The 14,042-nt window shown below is 40.1% G+C and overlaps 1 pseudogene; it reads right to left on the reverse strand.

Annotated features, from left to right (window-relative positions):
• Positions 1 to 8,480: 8,480 nt before the first annotated feature.
• LOC118471930 (lipase-like) lies at positions 8,481 to 12,370 on the reverse strand (annotated as a pseudogene).
• Between the last annotated feature and the right edge of the window lie 1,672 nt (positions 12,371 to 14,042).

Consider the following 14,042-nt stretch of genomic DNA (forward strand, 5'->3'; position numbering starts at 1 on the left):
AACTCAATTGACTTTTTATACATGAGTTAGACCATTAAGGTTGTAACACGAGTATCTTAATCCATCATACTCTGTGATATATGCAGTTAACCAATCTAAAAATAATAGTTTCTATAGGATGGAGGGAGTATACATTTGCGTGTCATCTCATATATTGAATATTTTGGATGCATTTGTGTATCAATCTAATATATGTCGATAGTGATTTACATAGTCTTTCAATGCAATTTATGCAGATCAGAAGCTTTGTACATGTAGGCAATGAAATTTTAACTCAGTACAACAGAGATTGACCAATATTGTGATAGCGTGAACAAAGCCACTAGAAAATTGCATAGAAACAACTTGAACTCGTTGATACGTTTGTAGAGATGATTGACTACATGACGGCACCGAATGGGATGGTGATCCCACAAACTCTCCAACCCAACGATTTACTCATAATGCTACTATTTACCTTCATTTTTTGGAGGTACAATATATTTTTTATTTCAAACACTCCATATAAACCTGCTACATGATCTAAATATTTTACAACTGGTGCACTGTGACGACTGATGACAACATAAAACTCGTGGTTGCATGCAGGGAGTAGGGAAGGCATTGTCGATCTCTTCTTGAAGTCAGCTGAGTATTTGGACTGTGCAGTTCATCATGTACTCATACATATACCACCTCAAAGACGCCTTATTAATTCTTTTTTATTGCATTAATTCAGAGCACTGAACATAGGAGTTCACCGTAGAAGTTCAGTGGTAACACTGATGATGACTACGTACTCTTTTATGAAAGCCTTGCCAAAAGAAGATGTCCTTCTCATAGTTGAGTACAAGAATAATTATCTCTTGTATCTTATTGTAAAATCTAAAACATTTGTTCTGTAGATGGTTAGATTGCATTTTATGGTATAATTACCTCAAATCACGTGTTGCCTTTTCACCAATTTATGACATATATTGATATGTTTTACTTTAATTTACGACATTTATTGATGTGTTTTGCGACAACCTCATGTGGGGCCACATTTGCCATTATGAAATAGATCGACGATTTACGCTAAAATTCATACTCATTTACACTGTGTTGTTTTGGTTCATGTTTTACATTTAAATCCGACTGAGCCAGAACTTGCGCATGATCGTACGCATGCGATTTTCACGCATTAATTTAGGCCCCATTCGTCGTTACAAAACAGATCGATGATTTATGATATTTTGGTTCACGTTTTACGCTTAAATCTACCCGAGTCAGAACCCGTGTACGATCGGACGCGCGAGATTTTCATGCCGTAATTTCCGGGCCCAGTTCGCCGTTACGAAATAGATATACGATTTACGCTGTTTTTTATGTTTTACGCTAAAATCTATCTGAGTCAGAACCCGATCACGATGGGACGTGCGAGATTTTTACATCGTAATTTTCGGACCGCATTCGCCGTTTCGAAACAGATCTACGATTTACGCTAAAATTCGTAATCATTTACGTTGTTTTAGTTCATGTTTTAAGCTAAAATCTGTCCGAGTCAGAACCCGATCACGATGGGACGCGCGAGATTTTTACGCCGTAATTTTCGGGCCACATTCGCCATTTCAAAACAGATCTACGATTTACTCTAAAATTCGTAATCATTTACGTTGTTTTAGCTCACGGTTTACGCTGGAATCCACCCGAGCCAGAACCAAAACCACATACTGCATGATTTATGTTGTCAAGTACATGTCATTATGCAGTCGTAAACGATGTCCACAATGTCATATTCGTTCCACGTGATTCGAGCGTCAAAAGATTCCTTTATGCATGGTTTACGCATCTTTATCCATATATATATGCATTCGTATATTGCCTTACGCTTATCGTCCTAGATTCTTGGCTGTCGACTGCATGGCTGACGCAAGCACGCGGGTGCTGGGCCGACCGCGTCCTGGTTGGGGCTTCCATTAGTAGGGGAAGCCCAGGGCTTCCATTACCTCTTCCCTATATATATATACTAGGTCAGTGCCCGTGCATTGCAACAGGATCATATAATAACTCGATAACTTATATATACAAATGTGTGTTATACTGTTATGAGATGGGGGACGACATCCACGAGCCGTCCGAGATGACATTGAAGAGAAACTCGGGCCTGTGACGCACGAGCACTCTGAGTAGTGTAGTATACAAGATTTAACAAGACAATTTAAAGGCAAAAATTCAAGAATGATCTTTTATAGAACATCATGGTTTAGATATTCAAATCAATAAATATAAAATAAACATAAGCATAACTGTTTATTTAATCTATTTTTTCCATAATAGGTTGAGGTACTCTTGTATATTTCCATGAATGTTAAATCGTGCGGGAAATGAAATGGAAATGGTGAACACACAAACATGGAGAGGGTGACACACGAAATCGCTGCCAGAGATCGACATCATCGGTTGGGAGAAGACTAAGTGTCCCTAGTGATGCGGGTGGGCCGCGGGCGGAGGTGGTTGCGGCTAGCGGAGCAAGGATTGCGCGTGATTGATTATGTCACACCTATTTCCCAAGGGGCAGAGCCGGGGTGCATAACATATGTGTGCCAGGATCTATTTCCACACATATATCGACATCACAAGTGTAATATATCAAAAGAACAATGCATAAAAGCGTAAATAACGATTATATTAACATATTACACTTCGAACAGACATAATGTCTTAACCTTTATTCATCAAAGTACAACGAAACAAGGACATCCATCCACAGGAAGATGACCGGGGGTATCGCTAGACTAGCCTCCATGGAGTTCAGCATCATATCTTCATCTGCAACTTCTGATCAAAATTAAGCAAGGGTGAGCTCACTTATGGTCGGGGCTCAGCAAGTGGGGGAAAAACTAATGCAGGTTTAACAAGGTGAGGCTAAGGTTGAGCAGTAAGCATTTTAGTTGGTCAACATTTTTATTAACAACACCTGTCTTACTAATAAGTGTGAATCCCAAGTATTCCCATTAAACAAAGGTATAAGAGTATATCAAAAACACTTAAGTGAAACCACTTAAGCAAAACCATTGGCAGATCATCGGATCTCGATTTATTTCCATCTTCAAGTTCAATTATCATGTGAGGAGTCCAGGCTGCTCACAACCGTGAGCACGGCTGATATATCAGTTTTACACTCTGCAGAGGTAGCGCATCTTTAACCATGAGTCGCGATTCCCTTCTAGCCCGGGTTAGCTAGACCCGTATTCACTTCCGAGGTGAATGGCCAGGGTCTCACTACGAGGCTTCTCCCTAGAGTCCTCATTACGCAAATGCTGGAAATGGTCAAACTGCATAAAGCACACCTAACGTAACCAACTAATAGCCCCGACTGCAGGGTAAAGCTTTGGGAACTATGCACGTATCCAATCTGCCTGAGCCGAAACTATAAGAGCTTGCCAGGTGCCCCCATTCCTGTCAACCACGACCAGCACCCAACATAAGACTTCCCTAGTTATTTAGCCAAGACCAGAGCCATGATAGTTCTCATGGTAGCACTGTTTTCCCGGGTGGTCACTCCATGTTCCAATTAATATGCAATAATCTTGTTTAACCATCGGGTTAACAACAAAAATGTAAACTTACCATTTTGGAACATTAATATCATAAGCGGGAGTGACTGCATAAAGTTAAGTTGTAGCAATAACATAGCTACTTGATTAGCTCATAATCCCAGGTTAAACAAGGAGTAAGGTTGGAAAGGTTATCTAAATAGGTAACCCGTCAAATTATGCATATATATCCAAAAGAATAAACTTTATTAAATGTATTGTTTGGGATCAAACAGAGTTATGCAGAGGGAGAAGTCCACTTGCCTTGCTTATAGAAAACTTGAGGTTCTTCCACAGAATATATCTTGATTCTCAATTACCGGATCAATCTCTAAACATCACATAACAAACAAGAAGAATAAACACCACTCAATAACATACCACATTCACCATACGTAAAGCTAAAAGAGAGCCTAACGAAAAGAGCGTTCGCTTTTCAAATACGTCGCAAGTCATGGTTATAATAAGAGGGTATTCTTAAAAAATGTGTGATCTATACTTTATAAAACAAGACATGAGCTTAAAATATCTTAATTAAAATATACAAATATTGGGTTCATCAATTTTAATCTTTTATAAAACGTCATACGTGATACGTCTAAGATAAAGGGTTTATAACACGATAAACACGTTATAACTATATTAAACATTTTTAACCTTTTTAGAAAAGATATAAGTTATATATCTAGGATTAATGCGTTATGAAATATATTGTTAATTTATAAAGCATTATGGAACATATAATTCATTGTTAAACCTATCACTTATGATAAATTAAGATATAAGTCTAAATAGGTTTTATGTGAAAAGATCATTAAACAAATAGTTATATTTATTTTCATTAAGAAAATATATGGTCTAATAGATTTTTATGAGAGATAATGAAACAATTAATTATCTTTAGTTTTGCTTGAGAAAACACTAGCCACTATTTTCATAAAAAAAGTTATATACAAAACAATATATAAACTCATATTTTAAATATAAAAGAATCTAAACACTAATTTCATTAGTTTATTCTTTAGGAAAAACTAAGTGATATATATATGACATGGACTAAGTTTGATTAAATGGTTAATTAAGCCTATATAACCAGTTGTGTAGCAATTGAAATATAAATCTAATTAACTAGATTATGAGAGAACATAATTACTCTATTACTTATCTTTACCTTTAGTTTAGGAACATATGACCTAGATATTTAATACTATATTCCTTGGTATATTATTAACTATCATTTTAGTCATGACGGTATGAGCATTTAATTAAGCCATTATCTCATTATTAGAAAAGTTATATGACACATTTCTATTGTAAAGCATATAATTATGGATACTTAAATATGAGACTAAATGAGTTTTATGTGAAGGAATAATAAATAATTATCATTCCATTAGGAAAACACTAAATCTATATTTATTGAGAAAACTACATTCAAACCGATAGATCATCATTTTAAAGATATGAACACCAATTCTATTATTTTAGTATCTTTAGAAAACTCTATTCTTTCTATCAATAAGCAATTTATATACGTACATGCATAAAACTTGAATACACAACTAAATTATACTTTATGGATAAATATAATTACTCATCTTTTATTTTATTATAAAACATAAGGTCTACAGTTTCTTTTAAATTTCTATTTAAAAAGGCTATACTTAAACATCTATAATGAACATTGAAAATATGATATTATTAAAAAAGTCATTTTAATATTTGTTGCATAACAACCGTAAATCAAATTAAACTATGAAAATATGTTAAATGTTGGCAACACTAATTAAAATGCTAGTAAATTTACATTTTGTATACAAACAACACTATGAATAAATATATCTTTTTTTAAAAAAATATGTAACATTTCTTTCCTTTCTTATTTATAAAACTATGCATAGATCAATTATAACAATCAATAATATAATTTAAATTACAAAAACGTGTAGACTAATTTGAAGTTTTTTACACAAATTTATGAAGCTAACAAAATAGTATTTAATTAATTTAAGTATTAAATAAATATTTTAAAATAGGAAAACTGTCGCATGGTTTATACGTGATTAAACATATAATTGAAGGGATAGCTTGTGATTTTGTTTTCACCTTTTTCTACCTTGGTTCGATGACTCTTTGGGTACGGGGACATGGTGGTGAGGTCACTGGAGAGGATCCCGGCGAGAACTCCGAATTGTGAAGACGGTGTGCTGGCGAGGATCTTTGGTGAAGTGGGCGATGTTGTGAGTCTTCGCGAGACAGCAAGCAGAAAACGCGCGGGGACTCCGGTTATCTCGACAAGGAGTAGCAGGAGTCACGACGGAGGAGCAAAGCCTCGACGTTGGACGGAGTCATGGCACAGAGATTCGGCCACAGCAAACTTCGGCGTCGGCATACAACAGTCACACACAAACGGGCGAGCAGCGCATCAGCTGCAGATGGGCGGTGCTGAAGGCGAGTGGCGAGGTGCGAGTCACAAGCATTTCGCACGACAAGAAGCGAGGCGACTGACTGAGTAGCGCAAACTACATTGGCGAGGGACGCACGGGAGGCCAGAACAACGACAACGAGCGGCATGGCGGGACGCGGGGCGACGACGACGGTGCGAGCTCTAGTGAGGCGTCGGCGAGCAACCGGGTCGACACCAAATAACATAGACAAGCGCGGCAGCACGACGCGAGCGTGGGCGTACAGGATGGCGCAGCAGCAGGGGCTGAGTTCGATGCAGACAGGGAATCGGCCGCGAGCACTGAGGTGCGCGGCGAACAGCACTAGCAGAGAACTGTGGGGGTCTTGAGCAGCATGGCGAGTGGAGTTTCGGCGTGGGGAAATGTTTGGCACGGCGGCAGAGCAGGAGGAGGAGGCTCCGTCATGGGCTCTATTTATAGGCGGGAGAGTAAATCAAGGCCATTACAGCATGTAATTGATAGAAACGGAAGTTTGATTGCGTTATTAATGGAGACGGCGGGGAGAAGGATCGACAGGGGAGAGTAAGAGCTCGGTAGCCATTAATGGCGCTGGAAAGAGAGGAAACTGCCGACTCACTGAAGAAGAGGAAGGGGAGAGGAAACGGACAGGTGCGGGCATAAGCCTGCTCTACTCGCGGCCAGAGCGGGGAGGTGTAGAGGTGGCCGCGCGGAGGCAAAAGGGCACGGCAGCAGACGTCCCAGCGGCGGCTGCGCTGTCCTTGCGTGCGGGTGAGGAGCTGGAAGACGACCAGGGCTGGGAGGGGTGAGTGGGGTCCACATGCCAGGAAAGAGGGAGGGAGGCGCCTGATGGGCTTGCATGTGCTGGACGTGCGTGAGTGAGCATGATTTTTTTATTTTTCTTTTATTTTCCATTTCCAAAATATACATATATATATATATATATTCCACAATTAGGATAAATTCAAGTTTATTATGAACAAATCAAAATACATACTTACCAAATTTATTATTTTAATAATTCATTATTATTTGAACAAATGAGATTCTCTTCACAAGATTAATTCCAAAAATTGGATTTAAAATTCACATCAATCAAAACACATGTTTCGCCATGAACGCATCAAACACTTGATAAATTTTATTGCTAAAAAATTACTTATCTTTGTTTATATGACTATGTTATTATTTGAAAACATAAATATTTTTCTTTATATTGTAAATTAATAATCTAAACTAGATTACTTTCAGTTGATGGATTTAGGGTGTTACAGATTCAGAGCTCGAAGGTTACTGGGCGACGGTCAGCTGTGGGCCCATGTTATCGGACGGTCCAAATTGACCGAAGGCATAACGACAGAACCAGAGAGGCAGGCTACCCTTGCAGCCTTAATAAGTAGTAGAGAAAAATAGGTGCAGTCTTAGTGATATCCAGAGCAGCTCCATTCTTTAATCATATATCCATCAGAGAAATTATACAATGAGTCAGTGACATCATTTCTGCAGGAGTAATATTGCAAGATGCAAGAGTTTAAAACGAACACCACTACCTCGTATTAATATGATAACAGCATGCTGGAAAAATATATAAAGATACATGAGTAGGAAGCTCGTTTCAATGAAGGATTTCTAATATTATGTATAACATCCCATTTGAAATTGCTAGAGGATATGTAAGTAATCTGAGCATAATATGAGAGGTAACAAATTTAATATAATAATCAATGTGTTAATAGATGAGGCTTGTGCGTTGCAATAAGAACATATAATATCACAATAACTTATATACAAATGAGTGTTATACTACTATGAGATGGAGGATGACATCCGCTAGCCGTCCGGGATAGCATCGAAGCGAAACTCGGGTCGCGGTCGAGTGCGCTGGCCCTATGGCGTGAGGTCGCTCGTCTAGGTGCCACGTGAGGTGGAGGGGACAGTCTCGAGGAGGGAGCAATCTCCGAGGGCCAGTGGTGGAGTGGCGGCGCGCGGTCACCGAGCCGCTCGCCTTGCGGCAGCGGAGGGATCAGATATACACACGACGCAAAATTTAAAGTTAAATGAGTAGAGTTGAATGTTGTCCATGTATGTAAATTGAGAGTTGAGACCTTTGACTCTGATTGTAAATACACGAGTCCATACAGAAAGCAAAAGTGTCGACAACAACACGGCGTCACTTCGTCGCATGACACTATGACAGCAGGATCTGATTCCTCCGGCTAAGAGTAAGCACTCTGTATTGGAGGGACCAGGCTCTGTTGAATCATGATCTTCAGGTTTAGAATAGCATGAATGAAGGTTTGCAAGGGGCTGCATTCTTTGATATGAAAAAGCAAACACATACATCAAATGAAGGTAAAGCTAAGGTGAAATTCTATAAATATCTTGAAATGCCTCATGTAGCAACAAAATGATGGAATGGCCAAACAAGGAGTACCGCCTAATACTTGCATAACTTGGTAATACACAGTGTTATTGATATACACAAATTGAATTGTGCGGCAATCTTATGGAGCTTACATGTATCGAATGTCACTTGGTCAAAGGGGTACATTTAAAAAGGTGAGTCTCTCCTTAGTCCTTACCCTCTAGAGAGCCCAGTATTTCATGAGCTGTACACAACAGTATTTCATGAGCTGTACACAAATTGAAAATAAAAATATTGTACAAGGGTGCATTTCGTGGCATACAAAGTCACATTGATTCTAGAGCTCATGGTTCTTGCATATATATCTTAACAAGATGATGGATCCATCAACTTCACGAATGTAGTTGTATACTTGGTTGGCTATACCAATCACGAACTGACAGGTTCCCCTTGAATCAGCATGTAGTGTGACACTGTAGTACTCAAGATGATCTACTACGCTCATCCCATAGACCCACTTTTTCAAGAAAACACAAATAATATGAAACACACATAGGAAATAAATGTCCAAAATAGATAGACTGATATGTACCTGCTATAGGTCGGGTCCTCACCAGAATCATCACATACAATTTCATTTCTGGCAACTACATTTCCATCTATGCTCTCATGAAGTCAAACCTAAAGATAAATAAATACAGAAGAAATGGATGGACGCTAATCTAGGAAAAGTACGCATCTCTATAAATTCTTTTCGACTATAATCAAATACATAGCTCTCTAGCGAAGTGTTGGTATGACCATTCACTTAGGTAATAATAATACGGTGGTAATTGCGGCACAATATCGTTCTGATGGGTCACATGGATTGTTCTTGGGACTTGTTCGCCAAGGCATACAACAAAAGCAGGATTGCATATCTGAGGTTGTCCAAAAGTCATATGCTCAACGTCCTATGATCCAAATTTAACATGTAAAAAATGTAGAGATATCAATGAAGCCAACCATCTGATATATTAACAATACATGCGATTGTATCACAAAACAAGTACAGGTTATTTGTAGAGCATATATTGAAATTTGGTATAATAAATCAAGTACATTAAAAATACTTACAAATAGACCAAGGGCACAAAATGAAGCTAGATCCCCTCCAATGGAGTGTCCCACAACATTTACAGGTAGATTTTCATATGTTTTTTTGCCCATTTAATAGACTTCAGGATCTCATATAGCAGAGTTATATTATCATATGCAGAATAAAACCTATGATGGACCTGCAACATTAGACAGACAAGCAACAGGCAAACACAAGTCTGGCACAGGAAAAATGATAATAAAGGGTGACATATTCAAAGAGGCATATATGCTATCCCAAACCATTCGGTTTTTCCAAGGGACTCCATGTCTGGCACAAAAAAACTCCACAAGTGTTAATCTTTTGCCATCACTTAGAGCAACTATACATGTGAGAACGATTTTGTTTCCATGCTTAGCACATATCACCACCGTGAAATCTGCACATCACATCGTCTATTACCAGGAGTTGGCATCAGGACTAAAGAGTGAAATACTTGACAAATTGTTAGGCCTAAATGTGTTAAATTTTGTTATGAGTCCAGCCAAGGTTAGTTGCCACTCTGCACATAGACAAAAACATGATCCCCATTCACCTCTATTGGGCAAAATAGTTATACTGACTCTGTCAAAAATTAAAATTTGTTTTACCTTTAAATGAATTAATACAATAATTAACGTATGTGTTTCATATATGTGTCTAGATTCATCATCGTCCTTTTGAATATAGACATAAAAAACAAGAGCTACAACGACTAATATTTTGGGACGGAGAGAGTATTTGTCTTGGTTTGGAAGAACTACGGATGGCAGACTCAAACTCTGAAGCAGTGAAGCCTCGAGGAGGGTGTTTATTGCTCTGTTATCCGGACCATTTTGAATGATACTACGATAGAATTGAGCCTTCCAATGTTTGGGGTTTCCTAACCACAATCGTGTACTGCCTTACAATCCTCTCTAGAGCAAGGAGGGCCTCTCGGTACCAAAACATCCCATATAACTTTAGCTTTCAAGGCAAAAAATATAATTTCCTTCATAAGATAAAATGATAGTAACATTCACAAAGAACTCACAAGGCAGAAGGAGCAACGATAATAGCATATGTGGCCCAATTTATTGTCTTATTTTGCTTTTATATTACTTTGTGTTGATCTTCTACAACTACTTTTGTGTGATATATCATGGCTTATCAACTCAAGGCAAGAAGCAAGGCAGAAGGAAATCAGTGTAGCCTAGCAGTAGCAGCTGTAATGTTTTAAAATATCATAAGTTAATGTCAAGGATATTAGCTTTGACATGCTTGAAGTTTTATAGAACAATATAAGATTATCAATCGTGAGCTTGTGATGAAGTTAGAAACTAATTTCACCTGATGCATTTGATTGTTGTCCTCAGCAGCAGGCTCACTACTTCCATCACCCATATCAAAATGCCCAACAACCTGTACAAATAATGTTGTTTAGGAATTCAGACATATATAGAGGTCAAATAGAGGAATTTCAGACAATGAACAATTATCATCATCAATAGGCTAGAGTTCAATTCTTAATATATGAACTTGACATATAATAGTGCCTCTAGCAGTGTCGCCTTAGTTTAAAAGCAGTAATATGGCATAGAGAGGAGTGGAGAGGAGAGGAGAGAAGAGAAGAGAGGAAATAAACAATATCTATTGCTTTCCATATAAACTCACAAAGTTATATATATTCCAATCCCATGGAGAGATGAGGGGAGGAGAGCTACAAAAACCAATCCTGTTCTGTTTCTCCTTTCAGGCCTAACCCTATGCAGCAGCATGTTCATCCAAGAAACCAACAACCTGTAACATATCCCTTATTATCCTACCCATTACAAACTTGTCATTAAAATTAAATTCAGTACTGGCTAATATTATCTTGATCAATCTTCAAGGACATCGAGCTCGATTTTGCTATGCCACAGAGAATGGTGCATGTGGACCCTTCTTCCTTATATGCATCATGTGGTCTAAAGTTGGCTTTAACCTTTAGCCCACCTTACATTAGAGATTTGGACATCAAAAGAAAGCTAAAACATTCTAAAGCTTTTAGATCTCTAAGTTTAGAAGAGGGAGGCAAACATGCCCTAGAATATTGGAGATCGCAGCTGCTGCTATCACCAAGTAACACACTAAGATATCGAAGACCGCAACTGCTGCTATCACCGTTTAAAGTACAGGATTCAGTGGTGGTGCTTTTGCTTCTACCTTAACAACTAAGATCTCAATCCATCTTAATTTGTCCAACCGAACTCTGAATGAAAAAAGGAATCGCATTTCAGGAATGATTGACGAGTTAGCACAATGCAGGTTCAGAACCTTTGGTTATTTCCAAAATAAAGACTTGCATGTATGGCTATAACAATTTATACTTTTAAAAATGGATACTTATTGAGACTTGATAACCACATTCAGCTAGCTTAACAGGAGGGAGCATGCTAACTCATAATGCCTTGTAATTACTGAATATTGATGAACCAGCAGAGCCATACCTCATTGATATCCTCAAGTAGCTCTGACAAACAAATTAGGGGACATGACAAACAAATTAGAGGACACTACCTCTGCGTATCTGCACAAGGGCCCAAGAGAGGTGGGGCCCGGCCATAGGAACGGAGCTCTCAGCTCCCACACCATGCACCAGTGAATGCGAGCAGCTGGTCTGGCCTTCCAGTAATCCGATCTGCATGCAGGGTGACCCAGGATTCACGTGGATAAGGATGAAATCAAGAGAGCGCTAGCCAGGATCACACGCCAATAGCACAAGGAAGGAAGGAATGAGCGAGCGAACCTTGAGGAAAACATCGCCGACGGGCTTCTTTGTGTGGCTCTCCGTCGTTGGTCGCAACCCCCGCCACCGCCCTCGCTCGTCGCACATCGCGCTGTGGTCACGGTCGGGGCTGCCCTTCCGTCCGGTCGACCAGTCGAGCATGGGGCGATCAAGCAGGACTCGAGGAGGAGGTAGCGGATTTATGGCGACGGATCGGGGTAGCGGGGCCGAGTGTGGGTTGTTGGCTTGTTGCGCCCGTGGGCGTAGCAGGCGGGGGGTGGGGGTGGGCGGAGGGATCATGAACTAGAGGGGGAGATCATGGAGGGAGTGGGCAGTTTGGAGGGAGATCGTGGGGGATTCCTTTGCGTGGGCGTCTGGGAGTGAGCGGGTGCTCCTGAGATGGCTAAGATCGACGATGAACAGGAGAGCACGGGACGGAGACGGCGCTAGCAGGAAGAGCTAGAGGGCGAGGGCTCGCTGGGTAGAGAAAGCAAGGGAGACTGACCCTAAAGCCAAGCTGGGTCAGGGTAAGAAGCGTGCGACCTCTTGGTAGCTACTTAGGCCACACCAAAGAAACACAGCCCACGCGACCTATGTCATCGTCACGACTTGCACATTTTTATGACCATACCGCCAGCCAACAAAGCTTCTACCGGCTTATAAGCCTTCCTTTTTCAGAGAAAGCAATCATGGTTAAATGCTCCTGCCAGTGTCAAATTGAGGCAACTTTTTGCGTGAGCAGACGTGGGTCCGATGTGTGCAAAACTAAGGGTGGCTGTCACTTGGGCGCCCGTAGTCTGCAATGTGGGCCCAACGTCCGGAGTGTGTGATGGTTTGCACGATAGGAATGGCTGAATGGGAATGGGGTATTTTGTCACATGGGACCGGAGTGCCCCAAGTCAGGAGTTGCTCGACGTCCCGCGTCACAGAATGTGATGGTTTGCCGGACAGCAGCGGCGGAGGAGCCATTATGGCTTAGTGTGGCATCAGCCATACCTTACTTTTAATAACTCTCATATCTTCTACTATAATAACAAAATAAGACGTGGTGTGGTGGATATGTTGTCTCTAATCTAGCAGCAGGTCTTGAGTTTGATTCACAATTCTTGCAAATTTCATTTTTTGAGTGCCGGACAGGGATGAGGGCAAAACAGGAAATGAAAAAAGGCAGAACAGAAAATGGCAGGCTACCCTTACAGCCTTAATAGGTAGTAGATATATATATATAAGCATCAATTGTATCATGTCGTACATGTAAGCATCAATTGAATAATGCGAGTGTGATGTCTGATCTTGCTTTCATGGTTGATTTTATACATTTAAGTGTCTGTGTTGAATCTATATTGAGTAGTGTCCTACTCAATATATTGAATTATAAACAATGAGATGTCTTGTGTTGACGAGTGATATATGTTCGGTAAGTATTTATTAGTCCTTTATTTTTAGGAGCAATTATATTTGAGAAATTGGAGCTCGCAGCAGCGTCCATGGCCGAACGCGACATGCGCCAGGCAGTCTGGCGAGCATAAGGCTAGGCGTGGAGAAGAGAGAGAGAGGGGGGCAGGGCTGTCGTCCTTGGGAGAAGAGGGGGAGTTGTCCAACCGCCCGCACGACGTGGGCGCATGCGTCGCGGAGAAGACCGGTGCAGACAGACGATTGTTCTGTGGGGATGATGGCCTGACGTGTGGGTTCCTTGCACAAGTGAAAGAGAGTGAGGGAAAGTGGGAGTGTGCAGCGCTATTGGGCAGATGGGCTTTGGCTAGTGGAGGATTGGGTTAGGGGCATGTGTGTGGGTGTGTATTGTTTTTTCTTTTTTCTTTCTTTTTTGTTTATT

Source organism: Zea mays, chromosome 8 (assembly GCF_902167145.1).
Source record: "Zea mays cultivar B73 chromosome 8, Zm-B73-REFERENCE-NAM-5.0, whole genome shotgun sequence".
NCBI classification, from domain to species: Eukaryota; Viridiplantae; Streptophyta; class Magnoliopsida; order Poales; family Poaceae; genus Zea; species Zea mays.